This window comes from Oncorhynchus mykiss, chromosome 12, assembly GCF_057628025.1.
Source record: "Oncorhynchus mykiss isolate SJ-2025 chromosome 12, ASM5762802v1, whole genome shotgun sequence".
Lineage (NCBI taxonomy): Eukaryota > Metazoa > Chordata > Actinopteri > Salmoniformes > Salmonidae > Oncorhynchus > Oncorhynchus mykiss.
Window position 1 is genome coordinate 16,386,477 of NC_143033.1, and position 12,830 is coordinate 16,399,306.

Here is a 12,830-nt window from a genome sequence, read left to right on the forward strand (position 1 = left end):
AGCAATGTCGGAGTCCGGAAAAATACAGTATATATATATATATATATACAGTGCCTTGCGAAAGTATTCGGCCCCCTTGAACTTTGCGACCTTTTGCCACATTTCAGGCTTCAAACATAAAGATATAAAACTGTATTTTTTTGTGAAGAATCAACAACAAGTGGGACACAATCGTGAAGTGGAACAACATTTATTGGATATTTCAAACTTTTTTAACAAATCAAAAACTGAAAAATTGGGCGTGCAAAATTATTCAGCCTCTTTAAGTTAATACTTTGTAGCGCCACCTTTTGCTGCGATTACAGCTGTAAGTCGCTTGGGGTATGTCTCTATCAGTTTTGCACATTGAGAGACTGAAATGTTTTCCCATTCCTCCTTGCAAAACAGCTCGAGCTCAGTGAGGTTGGATGGAGAGCATTTGTGAACAGCAGTTTTCAGTTCTTTCCACAGATTCTCGATTGGATTCAGGTCTGGACTTTGACTTGGCCATTCTAACACCTGGATATGTTTATTTTTGAACCATTCCATTGTAGATTTTGCTTTATGTTTTGGATCATTGTCTTGTTGGAAGACAAATCTCCGTCCCAGTCTCAGGTCTTTTGCAGACTCCATCAGGTTTTCTTCCAGAATGGTCCTGTATTTGGCTCCATCCATCTTCCCATCAATTTTAACCATCTTCCCTGTTCCTGCTGAAGAAAATTTTGGTTTCATCTGACCAGAGCACCTTCTTCCACATGTTTGGTGTGTCTCCCAGGTGGCTTGTGGCAAACTTTAAATGACACTTTTTATGGATATCTTTAAGAAATGGCTTTCTTCTTGCCACTCTTCCATAAAGGCCAGATTTGTGCAATATACGACTGATTGTTGTCCTATGGACAGAGTCTCCCACCTCAGCTGTAGATCTCTGCAGTTCATCCAGAGTGATCATGGGCCTCTTGGCTGCATCTCTGATCAGTCTTCTCCTTGTATGAGCTGAAAGTTTAGAGGGACGGCCAGGTCTTGGTAGATTTGCAGTGGTCTGATACTCCTTCCATTTCAATATTATCGCTTGCACGGTGCTCCTTGGGATGTTTAAAGCTTGGGAAATCTTTTTGTATCCAAATCCGGCTTTAAACTTCTTCACAACAGTATCTCGGACCTGCCTGGTGTGTTCCTTGTTCTTCATGATGCTCCCTGCGCTTTTGACGGACCTCTGAGACTATCACAGTGCAGGTGCATTTATACGGAGACTTGATTACACACAGGTGGATTGTATTTATCATCATTAGTCATTTAGGTCAACATTGGATCATTCAGAGATCCTCACTGAACTTCTGGAGAGAGTTTGCTGCACTGAAAGTAAAGGGGCTGAATCATTTTGCACGCCCAATTGTTCAGTTTTTGATTTGTTAAAAAAGTTTGAAATATCCAATAAATGTCGTTCCACTTCATGATTGTGTCCCACTTGTTGTTGATTCTTCACAAAAAAATACAGTTTTATATCTTTATGTTTGAAGCCTGAAATGTGGCAAAAGGTCGCAAAGTTCAAGGGGGCCGAATACTTTCGCAAGGCACAGTATATATATTCTGTGTATATATATATATATATATATATATATATACACTGCTCAAAAAAATAAAAGGAACACTAAAATAACACATCCTAGATCTGAATGAATGAAATATTCTTATTAAATACTTTTTTCTTTACATAGTTGAATGTGCTGACAACAAAATCACACAAAAATTATCAATGGAAATCAAATTTATCAACCCATGGAGTTCTGGATTTGGAGTCACACTCAAAATTAAAGTGGAAAACCACACTACAGGCTGATCCAACTTTGATGGAATGTCCTTAAAACAAGTCAAAATGAGGCTCAGTAGTGTGTGTGGCCTCCACATGCCTGTGTGACCTCCCTACAACGCCTGGGCATGCTCCTGATGAGGTGGCGGAAGGTCTCCTGAGGGATCTCCTCCCAGACCTGGACTAAAGCATCCGCCAACTCCTGGACAGTCTGTTGGTGGATGGAGCGAGACATGATGTCCCAGATGTGCTCAATTGGATTCAGGTCTGGGGAACGGGCGGGCCAGTCCATAGCATCAATGCCTTCCTCTTGCAGGAACTGCTGACACACTCCAACCACATGAGGTCTAGCATTGTTTTGCATTAGGAGGAACCCAGGGCCAACCGCACCAGCATATGGTCTCATAAGGGGTCTGAGGATCTCATCTCGGTACCTAATGGCAGTCAGGCTACCTCTGGCGAGCACATGAAGGGCTGTGCGGCCCCCCCAAAGAAATGCCACCCCACACCATGACTGACCCACTGCCAAACCGGTCATGATGGAAGATGTTGCAGGCAGCAGAACGTTCTCCACGCCGTCTCCAGACTATGTCACGTCTGTCACATGTGCTCAGTGTGAACCTGCTCTCATCTGTGAAGAGCACAGGGCGCCAGCGGCGAATTTGCCAATCTTGGTGTTCTCTGGCAAATGCCAAACATCCTGCACGGTGTTGGGCTGTAAGCACAACCCCCACCTGTGGACGTCGGGCCCTCATACCACCCTCATGGACTCTGTTTCTGACCGTTTGAGCAAACACATGCATATTTGTGGCCTGCTGGAGGTCATTTTGCAGGGCTCTGGCAGTGCTCCTCCTGCTCCTCCTTGCACAAAGGCGGAGGTAGCGGTCCTGCTGCTGGGTTGTTGCCCTCCTACAGCCTCCTCCACGTCTCCTGATGTACTGGCCTGTCTCCTGGTAGCGCCTCCATGCTCTGGACACTACGCTGACAGACACAGCAAACCTTCTTGCCACAGCTCGCATTGATGTGCCATCCTGGATGAGCTGCACTACCTGAGCCCCTTGTGTGGGTTGTAGACTCCCTCTCATGCTACCACTAGAGTGAAAGCACCGCCAGCATTCAAAAGTGACCAAAACATCAGCCAGGAAGCATAGGAACTGAGAAGTGGTCTGTGGTCACCACCTGCAGAACCACTCCTTTATTGGGGGTGTCTTGCTAATTGCCAATAATTTCCACCTGTTGTCTATTCCATTTGCACAACAGCATGTGAAATTTATTGTCAATCAGTGTTGCTTCCTAAGTGGACAGTTTGATTTCACAGAAGTGTGATTGACTTGGAGTTACATTGTGTTGTTTAAGTGTTCCCTTTCTTTTTTTGAGCAGTGTATATATATATATATATATATATATATATATATATATATATATATATATATATACTGTATATGTATATATATGTGATGTATAGACATTATGGACAGTATGTGGCTTGAATATTTAGTACATCTGTAGAATACGTAGGATAGAATAGTGTATATAGAATAATAGTTGAATAGGATGGTATTGACTAGAATATAGTATATTCATATAAAATGAGTAAAACCGTATGTAAACATAATTAAAGTGACCAGTGTTCCATTATTAAAGTGACCAGTGATTCCATGTCTATGTACATAGGGCAGCAGCCTCTAAGGTGAAGTACTGAGTAACCGGGTGGTAGCTGGCTAGTGACAGTGACCGAGTTCAGGGCACAGTACTGGGTGGAAGCCAACTAGTGATGACTATTTAACAGTCTGATGGCCTAGAGATATAAGCAGTTTTTTTAGTCTCTCGATCCCAGCTTTGATGCACATGTACTGACCTCGCCTTCTGGGAGACAGTGGGGTGAACAGGCTGTGGTTCAGGTGGTTGTCCTTGATGATCTTGATGATCTTCCTGTGACATTGGTTGCTGTAGGTGTCCTGTGACATTGGGTGCTGTAGGTGTCCTGGAGAGCAGGCAGTATGCCCCGGTGATGCGTTGGCAGACCGCACCACCCTCTGGAGAGCCCTGCGGTTGAGGCCGGTGCAGTTGTGTACCAGGCGGTGAGACAGCCCGAAAGGATGCTCTCAATGGTGCATCTGTAAAAGTTTGTGGGTCTAGGGGCCAAGCCAAATTTCTTCAGCCTCCTGAGGTGCCTTCTTTACCACATTTTATATGTAGGTGGACCATTTCAGATTGTCAGTGATGTGTACGCCCGAGGAACTTGAAGCTTTTCACCTTCTCCACTGCGGCCCTGTCGATGTGGATGGGGGCATGCTGTCTCTGCTGTCTCATGAAGTCCACGATCAGTTCCTTGTTTTGTTTAGGAAAGGTTATTTTCATGGCTCCACTCTCCCAGGGCCATCACCTCCTCCCTGTAGGCTGTCTCATCATTGTTGGGAGTCAGGCCTACTACTTTTGTGTTGTCTGCAAACTTAATGATTGACAGCCAACATAACGTGTAACGTAACATTTGAAAAGTTATTACTTTATTACATTGCTCAATCTTTTCTTAACATTTGTCATAATTAGTTAAAGCAATGAATTTGTATCCTCTCTAGTCAGACATCAGCTACATATTTTCCACCAATTTCTTCAAATCTGAAAACATTGTGAATCTATGGACGTTTTCTGAAGAATTGCATTATGGGCCCTAAAAGCACAGAAATTGTCACGACTTCCACCGAAGTTGGTGCCTATCCTTGTTCGGGCGACGTTCGGTGGTCATTGTCACCGGCTTTCTAGCTGCCACCGATCTAAGTTTCTTTTTCCATTTGTTTTGTCTTGATTGTACACACCTGGTTCCCATTATAATTATTTTCCCTATTTAACCCTCTGGTTCCCATGATGTTTTTGTTCTTGACTGTTTCTTGTTCAGTGTTAGTCTTCTGTGTTATGGTGTCTTTTCCCTGCGTGGAATTTATGGTTGTTAATTTTTCGAGTAAAGTACGTTATTTTACTCAGTTCTGTGTCCTGCGCCTGACTCCGTCCTCACCTCAGCACACTGACACCTGACAGAAATAGTGTCCACTGCTTGTATACTTTGTATTTTGGCATATTTCGTACAACATCCAGGAACTTTTGGCATACTAACTATATCCATACTATGACCAATAAGAATAGTACATACTCAATTTACGTCAAAATGGTGCAGTTAGTACGGTTAGTATGAGTATTCGAATACAGCTATTTTGGGGGGAGGGAGTTTAGCGGTGTGACTGCATCTGGGGCGTAATGCCCCAGATGCAGTTAAGTTTAGATCCTCGGTTAAGTTTAGATCCTCGGCTAGGTGGTTAACAGATTTTTGTACTTCGACGTCCTTGGGTAAGGGAAGGGAGTCTGTAAGGTCATCAATGGAATCTTTGGGTTGTCCTCGAATTTGTAGCGCGGCTTTTGATAATCCTTGGTTGGGATCTAAGCAAATGATTTGTTGCGATTGCAAACGTAATAAGATGGTGGTCCGATATTTGACTATTATTTGCCATGACTACAAGTTATGATAGGAATTCAGGGAATTCAGTGCCTTTGTGTTTCCCATGTAGAAGAGTACCAGGAAAGCCATGGGAAGTGCCATGCATGTGATGCCACGTGTCTGAGGTGTACAGGCCCAAAGACAGAAGACACTGTAGCCACTTCAGGTAAGTCTATGGTGAGGACTTTATCAGCTGTAGCCCCTCTAGGTACGTCTATGGTGAGGACTGTATCAGCTGTAGCCCCTCTAGGTAAGTCTATGGTGAGGACTGTATCAGCTGTAGCCCCTCTAGGTAAGTCTATGGTGAGGACTGTATCAGCTGTAGCCCCTCTAGGTAAGTCGATGGTGAGGACTGTATCATCTGTAGCCCCTCTAGGTAAGTCTATGGTGAGGACTGTATCAGCTGTAGCCCCTCTAGGTAAGTCGATGGTGAGGACTGTATCATCTGTAGCCCCTCAAGGTAAGTCTATGGTGAGGACTTTATCAGCTGTAGCCCCTCTAGGTAAGTTGATGGTGAGGACTGTATCATCTGTAGCCCCTCTAGGTAAGTTTATGGTGAGGACTGTATCAGCTGTAGCCCCTCTAGGTAAGTCTATGGTTAGGACTGTATCAGCTGTAGCCCCTCTAGGTAAGTCGATGGTGAAGACTGTATCAGCTGTAGCCCCTCTAGGTTCATTGAAGTGACATACTGTACAGTTCAGCCATGGATGTAAAACGGTGATGTAATATTATGTTCCTCTCTGACCTCTGTTGCTCTCTTCCTGTGTCATCCTGTCTGAGACACTTCTTTTTACAAATAAAAAGTGCATTCTGGTAACTTTCCATTCCCTTTTGGTAACATTAGAAAATACAAAACAAAAACACAATTGTCCAAGAGGATAAACAAAAAGGTCCAGCACTTTTTACAGGCAATGAAAGTTCCAGATTGCACTTTTTAAGAGTGAATGCCAAAGTTTCAAGTTTTGTTTGTCACATGCACAAGTAAAGTGAAGTATTGGAAGCAAATGTAGTTTAATAGTTAGGTGCTGTTGACTCATTGTCTCAGGTCTCTGGATGAGGGTCTCTGTGTGCCCAGGGGAAGTACCAGTCTGATGGCAGTCCCACCTGTGTGACCACACCTGTGCCAAGTGCCTGGATGGAGGGCCTGCCAACTGCACCAGCTGTAACACTGGTGTGGGCAAAGGACAGCTGTCATTCAAACTGGCATGGTCCAGTGGACATGTGCTCTTGCTCTGGGACAAACAAACACACCCTGCTTCTACATCTGCATTGCTTGCTGTTTGGGGTTTTAGGCTGGGTTTCTGTATAGCACTTTGTGACATCGGCTGATGTAAAAAGAGCTTTATAAATGCATTTGATTGATTGATCGTGTTTATACCACTAACAAAATTATATTTTACTGTAACAGACTAATTTGTGTAATCTGTCTACCTACCTGCCTGCCTGTCTGTCTATTTGTTTCCCTCAGATTCAACATGGACCGCTGACTGCGCTGTAACTCCTCCTACTACATCACTGATGGAGTCTGCAAACGACTAGTGTGGAGAAGGTGACAGACAGAGCCAGAATGTTGTTATAATTTTTTCTGCATAACGTATGAACATGAAAAAGAAAAGCATTTCTGTCCCCATAGAGAATCGTAATTCCCCTTTTCACATCTTTCTGTGTTGCTCTCTCTCTATCTCTGTGTGTCTGTCTCTGTATGTCTGTCTGTCCCCCCCCGCTCCCCCCCCCCCCCCCCCTCCCCCACACACACCTCTCTCTCTCTTGAAGGTGAGGTGGAGGATCCAGATTGGGATGACTGTTTCGCCTGTGAGGAGGGCTGTAAGAAGTACTGTGTAAGTTAGTCTATCCCATGTAAACCTTTCCTGAACTCCTATCTAACAGTTTGAGCACGGTTGTTGAGGGCCATGGGGAGAGAAGTAGGATGAGAGGATGTCTGAGCGTGTTCCTCAGATAACCCCAGGCATTGCCTATCCTGCACTGACAGCTTTTACAAGTAAATAGGAATGGAAATGTTACAAAAGATGTTCTTAATCTTAAAGCTGGAATCTGTAACGGTGAAACTGTCACCTCCATTTGCGATATTACAGCAACCAAGAAGTTACTTCGAACAACAAACAGTTTTATTTTTTCACTCCCTGCTGCTGTTATCTTGGACCAGGTGTCTCTTGAAAAGTATATATCAATTTTAAACTAACCTTGATAAATAAATCTTGAATAAAAAGTATAATTGCACGCACAATAAAAGAGAAGATAGTGTACAGCTATCGGCCTCTTCTCTGTTTCAGCAACAAAACAAAAACAATAACAGTGGTGCTGTTTCCCTTTCTGTGGATTTAATGTTAATGAAACTCCCCTTATATTATCAAATGTGACCCCAACTCTTAATTAATGTGTGATATGTAAAGCTATGGGTAAGTGTGGAAGATGACACAAACCAACCTCTCCCATTACAAGATGGCTACTACAAGAACTGCCCAGCAAAGACATACAGCATAGAGGAGGAGATGACCGTGTGATGAGAAGTGTATTCGCTGTGACGAACACGAATGCTACTGGTGTCAGACCGACCTCTTCTTATCAGGTAAGGATTGGGTGTGTGTGTGTGTGTGTGTACTATTGTGTGTGTGTGTTCTTGAATGTTTTAAGGTATGCTCTGTTCCACCCAGAGGGGAAGTGTGTGCCAGAGCATCCAGACAGTTTCTACGGAGATGAGGACACCCAGGAGTGTGAGGAGTGTCAATCTGACTGTGTGACGTGTAACGGACCCAACATTAACGATTGTGTGTTGTGTGAGGAGGGGAAGAGCCTGGAGGAAGGGGAGTGTGAGGAGGAGAGGAGCCTGGAGGAAGGGGAGTGTGAGGAGGAGAGGAGCCTGGAGGAAGGGGAGTGTGAGGAGGAGAGGAGCCTGGAGGAAGGGGAGTGTGAGGAGGGGAGGAGCCTGGAGGAAGGGGAGTGTGAGGAGGGGAGGAGCCTGGAGGAAGGGGAGTGTGAGGAGGGGAGGAGCCTGGAGGAATTTCATAAATGTATTTCATTACACAGGCTATTGTTAGATGATTGCTAATGACTTGGCAGTCTTGACTTTACCCTGCAAGAGAGTTTGTCACATTGATGATGTACCTTGCTGCAGCGAAGGCATTTTGTAACAGCAATTTTTTAATCCCACCGACTGTGGTTGTAGGCTATGATTATAATGAGAATCATTCGTTGGTACTTTGTGATCTTTCCCCTGCAGGGGAAGGAGAGTGTGAGGCCTGCCATGCTTCATTTGACTCATGTTCAGGAGTGGAGGATAACCAGTGTAAAACCTGTGTAAATGGTCTGTCATACCATAGTTCTGCCTGTCAATTTGTCAGTGTGTGTAGTGTCAGACTGTGTGTGTAGTGTTTGTTTCCTGTGAGGTCAGCTTAACCCTGTGAAAAGAGAAAGATAAGCACATCTCACTAGTTCAGTTGCAGTCCTCTGACTGCATTAAAGCATTCCATTATTTCTGACCGTGGCAGTGTGTGTTCTGACCGTATCCTCCCTGTGCTCCTCTCAGGGCGGTTCCTGTCGGCATAGCAGGTGTGTGTATTGAAGTGTCCAGCGGGCTCGTTCGCCAGCAGGCTAAGCTGTGTGTGTGTGCAGTGTGTGGACACGCAGCGCTGCTCCTGCTGTCAGGATGGATAGTGTGTTCGTCAATACCAGAAGTTAGAATCAATGATGTATAGTATATAAACCCTGGAATGCTGATGCTATGTATTGGCCATTGAGAGGCTTTGATTCCTTCAGTCAGCCATATTGGTACTCTCCAGACGAAGCAGTCCTATATAGGAATGAATGGAATTCTACAGTATTTCACTTAAATATTTCATGACCAAAGGTAATGAGGTTAAGAATTAATTAAATTAAGGAGAGGACCAGAATTGAATGCAACCACTAACTAGTTACCTTGAATGTACAGTAGCTCCCTAGCAACTCAACAAGCACCAGCTGATACCAACCTCCACGCCTGTTTGCAATGCTTTAACTAGTTGCCTTTAAAGCAGCTTCTCAACAAACATCATCTGCAAATCATTGCTAATCAGCCTCCCCACCTATCCTCACTTTTCTTAATCACCTGTCACCCTACTTAAGCCTAATCAAACTAACATTCCACCTCTTTGTTCTGCAATGTCGCGTTGCACAGCTCTGTGCATGACCAGCCTTATCAAGAGTCGCTGCATAACAAGTTAATTGTAATGTTTTGTTGCAGCTCACATCTGCTCCCATCAGGCTAGCTCCCTAAGCTCTACTCTGTTCGTCTCTCAACCTCGCTTGTGGTGTTTCATTCTTTAGAGTTTTATTTAGTTTTCAATTGCTGTCTTCAGTCTCTGTATATCCATCGTTCTTCTCATATCACGGACCAGCAAGCTACCTGCTTTCACCACATTTCCCCTCCCCTCTGCCGGCCAGCTCTTTTCCCATCGCGCTCTCCTTAGGGAATTTCCCGACTATCCACTGCCCTGCTTCACTGAATGCACTAGCGCATCTCCCGGCCACATGCAAGCCCGTGGCCCGCTCCTTGGTGAACCTGTGAGGCCGTGCTGCCAATCATCGCTTCTGAGTCCCAGCTATTCAACCATCAGTACAATAATTAATTTTGTAATACAATACATTCATTTCCATTCACATTAAGGGTAATTGATAAAAGCTGCTTGGCACTCTTCATTATGCCATTAATTAGTGTGTCCAGGGTCATGTGTGACACACTTCATGTGACTGCAGGCCACACAGTATCATATTGCATACTTTTTTTTTTAATGGTGTCTGTCCAGCCATGATTGTTCTCACTTGTTATTTTGCTCTCTTGTGCCCCTTTACTTCATCTAAACTACTTCTCCCTCTCTCTGGTTGGTTGGCTATGGCTGCCGCTCCTGCCGGGACCACAACCACCTCCACCTATGTTGCCTACCGAATGATGACACCACTCAGCCGAGAGCCACCATGACATCCCCTGATACATCTGCTGCATATCCATTCTAACACCACCAACTCAGCCTCAGCCTCAGATAAGGCCTCAGACTTCAACCCAGGCCCCCAAACCATTTTCGGATGTGGCTTCTCTCCCAGCCTCCGATTACGACTTGGCATCCAACACAGCCTAAGTCCTTGCAGCTACAGCTCCCCCTGATGGCCCAGCAGGCCAGCTTTCTCACTCCCCCGTTTCTAATTCTTGACACAGCTACACGTTCCTCTCCCCTGTCTTTTTATTTATATTTTTTAATTTCCCCTTTATTTAACCAAGTTCTCATTTACAACTGCGACCTGATGACCGACCTGCGACCTCTCACTGCCCCGGTCTCCATGCCGGCAGTGAACTACCTGCATCCAACAGCTGCTCTGGCCCCCCAGCTCCCTTTCCTCTTGCTACTATTTTTCTCTGGTCCCACTGGACCTGTGACTGTTGCTCAGGCAGTGGCTCACTTACCCTCTGCCAGCGATGGCCTATCTCTCAGCATACTGCTTCCTCTACTCCCCTCTCTTGCTCTGTCTCTGCTGGCCATTGCCTGCTCTAGCCTCTTGACTACATCTTCACAGCCTCTGGCTCCTTTTGGGTCTCACTGGCCCTGTGACCGTTGCTCCGGCAGTGGCTCACCCACTATCTGCTAGTGTTGACCTCTCTTTCCCTCCTTGTCTCGCTGACTCCTGGCTACCTTGCCAATCTTCACAGCCTCTGTCCCCTCCTCCCACTCTCACTGTCCCTCTGCACTGTCTCCCCTCTCTGCCAGGAATGACCTCTCACTTCCCCACCTACTCAGTCAGTTATGTGCTCACTGCCACCACAGCGGTCCGGTCCCTGGCCCTCCTAGTCGCGAACCTGTCCCAGTTCAGTGAAACAACCGTCTCGCTGTTCCAGTCTTCACTGCTGGCCGCTCTGGCCTCCCGGCTACATAGCCTGCACCATCACAGCCTCTTGCAGCGCTCTCCCTCTCAGGTCCAGCTGGCGCCGTGTCCACGGCTACAGCAGCGGCTCATCCCCTTTCTGCCAGTGACGACACTCTCTTCCCCCCCAGGGATCACTAGCCCGGTGAGTGCTGCAGCGGCTCACCCCCTCTTTCTGCCAGTGAGGTCCTCTTCACACCTCGGGCTGGCCTGTGACAGCTGCTCCCATGTTGACACAATCTCCCTCTCCACCAATGACTACTTTAAACTTTGCCACTTGTCCTGTGACCGCCACCCCTGCAGTGCCTCACCTTCTCAGCCAGCGATATGTGCCTGCTCCCCCCCTCCTGTGGCTTGGCCCCTGCCCCCCCCCCCCCCCCCCCTCCTGTGACTTGGCCCCTGCTCCCCCCCTCCTCTCCTGTGGCTTGGCCCCTGCTCCCCCCCTTCCCTCCTGTGGCTTGGCCCCTGCTCCCCCCCTCCGCTCCTGTGGCTTGGCCCCTGCTCCCCCCCTCCCCTCCTGTGGCTTGGCCCCTGCTCCCCCCTCCCCTCCTGTGGCTTGGCCCCTGCTCCCCCCCCCCCCCCCCCCCCCTCCCCCTCCTGTGGCTTTCTTTCAGTTCAGTGAGCTGATTGCTTTGATGTTTTCACTGCTGGCCCCAGCCCCGCCCTCTGGCTCACCATTTCCTCTACTTGGGACTCCAAGCCAAACTCTACATTCCACCCTCTGAATCTTTCATCTGCTGCCCTTGGATTCGTTTATCTGGTCCATGCTCATTCCTAACATCATTCCATTTCCTCATACATATTCTAAACCCATTTCAATGTCTGGTTCTTAAACTCATCAACATGTATTTGTCATTGTAGTGGGTACCGTAACATTACTATTCTAAAGAAATGCATGTTTTAGTTGTATGTTTAGCTCACATAATTTTAATTTAAAGTAGGCATTAAGGTGTACCAAAACATTTCTGAAGGTCCCCAAGAACCCAGTGCCCTCCATTCTTAAATTTGAAGTTTGGAACCACCAAGACACTTCCTAGAGCTCGCCGCTAGGGGCCCGACTAGGCATACCCCTTAGAGCAGACCAGGGTTTAAACACTATTTCAAATGGCTTGATTGAGCGTGCCTGGTGCAATAGAAGCAGTAGAAAAACTAACTGAAATCTATTTGTCACAATGCTTTGTAAACAGGTTTAGACTAACAGGGAAATGCTTCCTTACGGGCCCTTCCTAACAATGCAGAGGCCCAGTCGGTGTAATTCACAGATGGCTGGATGGGCCGGGTTAAAGATGTTAAATACATGGATCAGGATGCAACGATCTACATGAAGTTCAGGTACGGGCTGCCAGGGGATAATGACGAGAGCTATACATTTTGCTGAAGGGTGATGTATCTTTAGCAGGATTTTTCTCTTTCTGCCTCATCGCTCACGCTCTCTCGTTGAATCGCTCTTTATCTCAGAGCTGGCAGCCATCTTATTTGTCCTTGTTTTATATAAAACACAAAGATATTTCATGTTGAGGTGTTTTAATAAATGCTGTTCATACACAAAATTGTGTAGGTTGTCAAATACCAGTTATTTTTAACATTTAGGGGAAAAGTATATTCTGACTTTAACCATGGCCCCTGAAATACAGTATCATGCCAGTG